This window comes from Malania oleifera, chromosome 1 (assembly GCF_029873635.1).
Source record: "Malania oleifera isolate guangnan ecotype guangnan chromosome 1, ASM2987363v1, whole genome shotgun sequence".
In the NCBI taxonomy this organism is placed as follows: domain Eukaryota; kingdom Viridiplantae; phylum Streptophyta; class Magnoliopsida; order Santalales; family Ximeniaceae; genus Malania; species Malania oleifera.
This window is the reverse complement of record NC_080417.1, coordinates 102,247,138-102,255,768: the sequence shown is the minus strand read 5'-3', so window position 1 is coordinate 102,255,768 and position 8,631 is coordinate 102,247,138.

Genomic DNA, 8,631 nt, shown 5'->3' with positions numbered 1-8,631 from the left:
CCTTCCTCTCCTCATCTGGCACCATATATATATATATATATATATATATCATATTATTTATGTAATTAATTAAAATTTAATAATGTTTAATTCATTCATTCATTTTTTTTTTCGAGTTATTACATATATAAACATATCTGTGCATATCACGTATCATCATTTCAGTATAAAACATATCTATATTTCTTATATCATCATTTTTATATAAAACATATCTGGGTTTCTCATATCTTTCATATCTGTATAAAACATATCTATTTTTCTCATATCTTTCATACTTGTATAAAACATATCAATATATCTCATATTATCATATGTGTATATCTCTTAACTTCTTTACTGTATAAAATCATATATGTATTTCTCATACATCATTTCTTAGTACAAATCATATATGTTAGTATCAATCACATTCCCAGTATAAAACTATTATTTCATATTCCTCATACCACACAATTTTAGACTGATAATCATAATATAATAATCAAGGGGAAAATATCCATAACATAGTTTTTTTCAAAACATATACAATATTCTCATTTTCACATACTTTAAATCAACTAGTTAATTTCCAAAAAATATCTATTATAATTTATTCCCCTTTCTTGCTTACTAAGAAGGTGCCTACTAAGATTCCTAAGCCCACACCCACAGCGTTCGGAGTTCAAAACCCTAAAATCATTTTTTTTTTTAGTTCAATCAACTCAACTCCAGAATTATAATCATTTAAAAATCCCTACGCCCATACACTCCATTTAATCAATTAAATTCCAAACATTTAACACATTCATCACCCTTACCTTAACTTTGAAGTGGTGCCTGGAAACCGCAAAATACAAAACTGCTCCGATTAACTTGCTAAGGGTCGCTCCTAGGACCTCATGGTGATGTCTGATCGTCGAATCGGGCTAAAATCATAGAGAAATCGAAGAGAGAATAGAGAGGGTTTCCATAGGTTTAGAGAGAGAGAGAGAGGGAGAGATTATTTTTATTTAATTGAAATGGCTTGCAGGATTTCCTTTAATTCAGCACTGTCAGACGAAACTGTCGACGATTTCCTAAACCATTTACGGTTTGGGATTTTAACCCTTCTGTTTTTCACTGTTTTACCGTTACTAGGCCACAATTACACAAAACTGTCAATGGTTTTCTGGCCTCCCACCAAACCGTCCACAGTTTGGTCTACACCAAACCATATTACAGCTTTTCTTTTCTTTTTTTCTTATTATTTAAATTTTTTGGGTCTCTACATAAACCCATCCATATTGCTTTAATTCATATAAAGAACGTTAAATTTTAACTGAATATAAATTTTTGGGTCTTGCTTTAAGCAATTTAAATCCTTCAGTAATTTTCATATAAATTTCACTATTCAACGATACATATAGGTATGATGTTAGTATGTCCATAAGACGTATGCTCAATCGTTCATCGATTGCTAACCCAATTAAGAATCTAAAAGTGATTCCATCCATTACGGGAGAATATGTCTCCTCATAATCAACTTCGGGCATCTGCAAGAAACCTTGTGCCACAAGCCTTACTTTATATCTAGTAATTTCATTATTTTCATTTCACTTGCGCACAAATACCCATTTGTATCCAACAGGTTGGATATCTTCTGGTGTCTGAACTACTAGTCCAAAAACTTCTCTTTTTAATAGAGAGTTTAATTCTGATGTGATAGCCTTTTCCATTTTGGTTAATCACTTCTATATCAACATTCATTAACAGATTTAGCTCATTACTTTTGGTAATGCCAATAAGTACTGTATATGCAAATATGTTCCTGATAACAACTTTATTTCTATCCAACATTTCTCCTATGTAATGAATTGAGATCCCATTATTATTTCTACGTACTTGTCCCTTTTCAGGGGATGTCTCTTTAGGAGATTCCTCTTCAGGAGGTTTCATAATAGGAATTTCATTTTTAGGAGAAACAGGTTTGTGAATGTCGAATGGATTATCCACCTTTGTAACCTCTTATGGAGTATTTAAAGATTTTAACTTTCTCCTTCTGGGAATTTTATCTTTTGCACCAATAGGCCTTCCATGCTTAACTTGTAGTTTAAGTTTATTAGTCGACTGTTGTCCTTCAAGGACATCAATACGTGCTGGAATATTTGCAGTAGTTATATGAGATTTTGATATGGCCTTGGCATCTACAAAATAATCTGGTAACTGATTTGTAATCTCAGGAAAATGTATAATCTTGTGAACTTCAAGTTCACTTTGATTTATGCGAGAATTTATATGAGATAAATTGATAGCATTCCATGTGATTTTATGTTGTGCCTCAGACACTAATTTTTCTCCCCCTAATATAAGGAATACTGTTTCATCAAAATGACAATCTTGAAACTGTGATTTAAACAAATCACCTATTAAAGGTTCAAGATATATAATAATACAAGGGGAATCAAAACCAACATAGATACCAAGCATACGTTGAGGACCCATTTTAGTTCTTTGAGGAGTGGCAATAGGAACATATACTGCACAACCAAAAGTTCTTAAATAAGAAACATTAGGTTGTTGCCTAGAAACTAATTGCATGGGTGAAAGTTGTTTGTAAACAATTGGCCTTATACGAACATACAATATGAAGAATAGCATATCACCAAACAGATAAAGGCAATTTGGTTTTCATAATCATAGGTCTAGCAATAAGTTGAAGTCTTTTAATAAAAGATTCAGCTAAACCATTTTGTGTATGGATATGAGCAATGAGATGTTCAACATCTATTCCAAGTGACATACAATAGTTATCAAAAGTTTAGAATGTAAATTCACGAGCATTATCCAAACGAAATGATTTAATCGGATAATCAGGAAAATGAGCTCGTAATCTAATCAGTTGATAAAGAAATCTAGCAAATGCAATATTACGAGTAGAAAGTAGTGAAACATGAAACCATTTAGTAAATGCATCAATTAAGACCATGAAATATCTATATGGTCCAGATGGTGGATGTATTGATTCGCATATATTACCATGAATTCTCTGTAAGAAACTAGGAGATTCAATACTTACTTTTTAAATAGATGGTTTGACAATTAATTTCCCTTGAGAGCAAGTAGTACATGTGAAATCATTTGATAAAAGAATCTTTTGGTTCTCTAGTGGATGACCATGTGAATTATCAATGATTTTTCGCATCATTACATCTCCAGGATATCCAAGATGATCATGCCAAAGTGTAAATAACTTTAAGTCATTGCACTTCTGGTGCAAGACATTATATGATTCAACTGCTTTAATCTTTGTATAATACAATTCTGAAGATAAAATTAATAGTTTTTCTAAAATGTTTCTCTTCCTAGAAATAATAGAAGTAATATAAAGGAATTCTTTACTGCCTTTATTTATAGTTTCAATGTGATATCCATTGAGTCTTAAATCTTTAAAGCTTAATAGATTTCTTCTGGATCTACTGGAATATAAAGCTTTATAAATTTGTAATTAAGTACCCATTGGATAACTTTATATTAGCTCTTTTGGAACCTTCAATCAAATTTGTAGAACCAGATATTGTATTAACATTTGTTGAAGATATATTCAAGTAATGAAAATATTTCCTATCTCGAAGAATTGTGTGTGTTATAGCACTATCAGTTAAACAAACTTCTTCCATAAACATTTTAGAATCAATCAAAGCTTTAGTGTCATTCACGATACAATACATTTTTTTTTTAAATCATTATTATAATTAATCATAACAACAATAAATTTAAAACCAAATATAATATTGCTTACTTTAAAATATTACATCATTATTTTCATCTTAATTTAAAAGGAAATCAGTAATATCAAGATAAACAGAGTTGGATGATCTAGCATCAAGTTCTATTGGAACAATATTATCAGCAAAATTTGTTTCTATTTCTTTACTATTTTCCTTTTCTCTTATAGAGGCTTGGTATAGATATACCAAGTGCCTAGGCATACAATAGGTACGCAACCAATGGCATTTTCCTCCACATCTATAGGATTTATTTTCATGATGTTCATTGATCCTAATCATTATCTCACTTCTGGGGGTCATCCCTCTTTTAGGGGATTGTAACCTCACGTCAATGCTAGTGATTATTTCAACCACAGCCACAACTGTAATGCCCTGAACCCAGTAATGAGTCCCAGGGTGTGATTTAGTAACCTAACTTGTCTCTGTATCATACAACCATCCATGACACTACACAATATAAGGGTTCAACCCCGTAGGGTTCACGTATACCCTATCCACAATCACATATACAATATACGCAACGAAATAATTCAACCTATTAATTCATAACACCATACCAGAGTCTATACAATATCAGGATCTAGTCCCATAATACAACACATATCCCCGATCGCCTACATAACCCAAAAAATGACAACCCGGCCAAAGATCGGTACTTACACAAGTACTTAGACAAAGCTAACCAACAATCACGCTCTAAAACGCTAGGACGCTAATGTTGGCTACTCGAAGGACCTGAAAAAAATTTGTATGATAGGGGTGAGACACCTCTCAGTAAGGGAGAAACAGGTTATATCAGTGTGTGGATACATGAGTGTTATTTTAACAGTAAAACATAAACATTTCACAATTCCAGTATTTTCACAACACAGTTCCAGTATATCACACAAAACACCTCGGTCTAGTGTCATCACACCCTTTGGCCTAAGCTAGCTGCACTACAAGGCACCCCTGATAACCTGGCGTAGCATAAGCCCCATAGCATTCAATCGGAGCAAATATGGAGAAACTCACACCCTTCGGTGACCAATCGGAATCATAGGTGGTTTTTCACACCCTTGCTTTCATGCTAGATATTTGAGCCTACGGTAGTTAACCAACTCGACCGCCTATGATATTATTTCGACATGCCTCACATCTCAACCTTCGGTAGTTAACTGACACGCTTCGATTTTCCTCGGCCTTCAGTATTATCCCGACTCAGCATTTTCACAAAACATAGAACATCTTGGAACTCTTGTTTCTATATCTCATTTCAACAACTCTCAGCCTACGATAGTTAACCAACACGCTTTTCACAAAACACATCATTCAATATATTAGCTCATTTCAGACTTATTTGGGTAAACAAATAATCTCATATTAGATACTCCGAAAATACAGTTTAACATAATCAAAGGTACAGTCATCTCTATATTACAATTAATCAAATATATAATTTTTCAACAAAAATGAAAATGATACCCAAAACCCCCAATTTTCCCAAAAACTGTAAACCTAAAAATCCCGTAACTTCACCCGATAGATTTTCCCAAATAAGTTACTAAAACATTCGTAGAATCGTAAATCATAGTTTTACCGATTCAAATTTCACAAATAACTGATATAAACAGAAACCCCTAACCTTTCCCCGAAAATCGAAACGCAAACTTAATCAGTCCAAAACAATGACACAGAATCCCCAAAACCTAAAAATTAAAGAACAATACTTCAATATAATCCCAACCACTACAGATCTACCAAACCAAAAATGAATTCAAGCCCTTACCTCGATTTTGGATCAAAATCCAAAAATTCTCGAAATGAAGATCTAGTCCGCTATAATCGTAGAGATTCTCCTCCTTATCCGCGTAGCAACGTCGGATCGTTGATTCGGGTAACAAACGGCTCAAGATCTTAGAGAGAGTGAATCTCCTTCGAGCTCTAGAGAGAGAGAGAGAGAGAGAGGATTTGAGTTTCTTAGCAATGAAGCAACCAAAATATCCTATTTATAGACCTTTGACTAGCTAGCCTCATCGACAAATTGGAGCACTCGTTGACGAGCAGAAGACGGGTGTTCGCCAACGATGGAGTTGTCTCGTTGATGAGCCTGAGATTTCAGAATTCCCAAAAGCTCTCGGTATTCACTCATCAACGAACCTCCGAATTTTGTCACCGAGCTGTAGAAGGGACTTCGTCGACGAGAGAAGGAGTCTCGTCAACGAGTCTTGTTGTTTTCACATCTTTAAATTCCTTCCCCTTTTCTTATTTATTAAATTCATATTTCTCAGGTCAAGTTCTTACAAAGACTATGACCATGACCATGTCTGCGGCCTCGTCCTCGTCCTCGACCATGAGATGTATTCATATTTACTTCAGGGAATGAGAACGAATCAGTTGGACAAGTTTGGTGATTTTTCATCAAAAGTTTATTATTTTGCTCAGCAACAAGAAGACATGATATAAGTTCAAAAAATTTACTAAATTTCCTCTCTCTATATTACTACTACAAGAACACATTAGTGGGATGGAAAGTAGTAAAAGTTTTTTTCAAGCATGTCTTCATCAGTAATATTTTCACCACATAATTTTAGTTTCGAACTAATTTTATGTAGAGTTGAGTTATATTCACTGACTGTTTTAAAATCTTACAACCTCAATTGCAATCATTCATATCGAGTATTTGGTAAAATTACAGTCTTTTGATGGTTAAATCTATCCTTTAAATTTTCCCATAAAGTAAGTGGGTCTTTAATAGTAAGGTATTCAGTCTGTAATTCTTCATCTAAATGATGACGGAGAAAGATCATAGTCTTTGCGCAATCTTGCAGTTTTCATCTAAAATCATGTTTCTCAAGTTCATTGCATTTATATGGATATCAATATCAAGAACTCATGATAAATAATAGTTGTCTTTGATATTAAGTGAAACAAATTCAACTTTACTTAGTTTTGACATCTAAATAAATTAATAATAAGAAGGCAATTTAGAAAAATAAAATGTAAAAATTGAAATAAAATTGAGATAATAATAGATATAATATTACTTCCACCCTTCCGGTGGTATTTAAATATGTTTCTTCAAGAACATTATTTTTTTTCTCAATTTGTACTCTTCAGGAGTATGAGTTCAATTACAATATGGAAATGGTTAATAATTTACCACATCTTTCGGAGGTTAAATGTACTACCTCATTTGAAGGATAAACATCTCACCTCTTTAAGAGGCCGAATTTAATATCTCTTCGGGAGGTTAAAAATATACCCTCTTCAAGAGGTAAATATTTACCATTTCTTCTGCAGTTTAGATACATAGCATCTTCAAGAGATATATCTTTTCGAGAGATTAAATATATAACCTTTTCAGGGGGTCTATCTCTTTAAGAGATTAAATATATAGCTTCTTCAGGAGGTCTATCTTACCATCTCTTCTAGAGATTGGTACTCTTTAAACTTTAAAAGACATATTTTTTTCTGAAAAATATTATGCTCTTAGGGAGTAAAACTTATAAGAAATAAATTAAATATAATTTAAAGAAATATCTCAGATAGTTAGAGTCTCGTGCTGATAACGTATTATAAAATATGTAGGAAAATAAATAGAGATGAGACAGAAATTTAAGTGGTTCGGCTATGCCTACTCCACGGGTGGATGAGATAAAAAACTTCACAATTTCAGGAGGAATTATAAGATGATTTGAAATCGACTTTATACAAAATATCTTCTCCGACCTTATGTCTTATCTTCTCTTATCCTTTTCTATATGCTTACTTTTTCAATTATTATTTTGTATATCACAAAATGAGAGAGAGATGACTCTTTTATAGGGCAATAAATGGTGGTGGAAGATGAAGGGGCGAAAGACGAAGGGGTGACAACCATCATATTTTTCATTATAATTTTATATTTTATTTTTTAAATAATTATAAAGGATTAAGTTAAATTTTATTTTTTTAATATTTATGTTAAATAAATGAACATTAAAAATTCTGACACCATTTGTTTGTGAAAATAGTTATATTTTCTATTATGATTTTTTGAAATAATTACAAAAAAAAAAAACCACCTTATTTTTATAAAAAAATTAACACATTTTTTTAAAAAAAATTTAATTCTTACTTTGCACATAGGAGCATATCATCCAGACCTAAACTCTAAGTAGATTATGTACAAAATCTTTTCCAAATTCATGCAAATTTAATCAACATCTCTTCCTATTAAAATTGCCAATGACTTATTTGATTGTGGAAAACAATTTTTATTTTATATTTTATATTTTATTTTAAAAAATACAAAAAATTAAGCTATTTTTTTTTTTTCAATATTTATATGAAACAAATGAACACTAAAAATTTTGAATTGTTTGTGAAAATAGCTATATTTTTCTGATTTTTTTGAAATAATTACAAAACAAAACCACTTTTTTTCACTTTTCTAAATTTATATAATAAAAAATTTTTCGAAGACATTTTTTATAATTTTTTAAAAAAAAAACTTTAATTCTTACTTAATATAAGGAAGCATATAATTGAGATCTAAACTTAGATACAAATTTTTTTCCAAATCCACACATTTAAATTAAAACCCCAATATTCATGACTTCAAATATTGCCTTTCATAGTTTTTGAAAAATTCAAAAAAAAAAATTCTCTTTGTGAAATCTAAAAATTTTAAAAATAAAAAATACATATTTGGCACATTTAAACAAATTCATTTTTTTTTACATTTTTTACTTTGAATCTTAGAAAACTAAAAAATAACCTAAATTTTTTATAATTTTCAAGGAAACTTATTAAATTATGTATACATATATACGCACACTCAACAAAACAATTATGCCAGCATCCCTCTTTTGAATCAAGTTTTTTCCTGGTTTATTTTTTTTTATAAAAAAAAATTAAA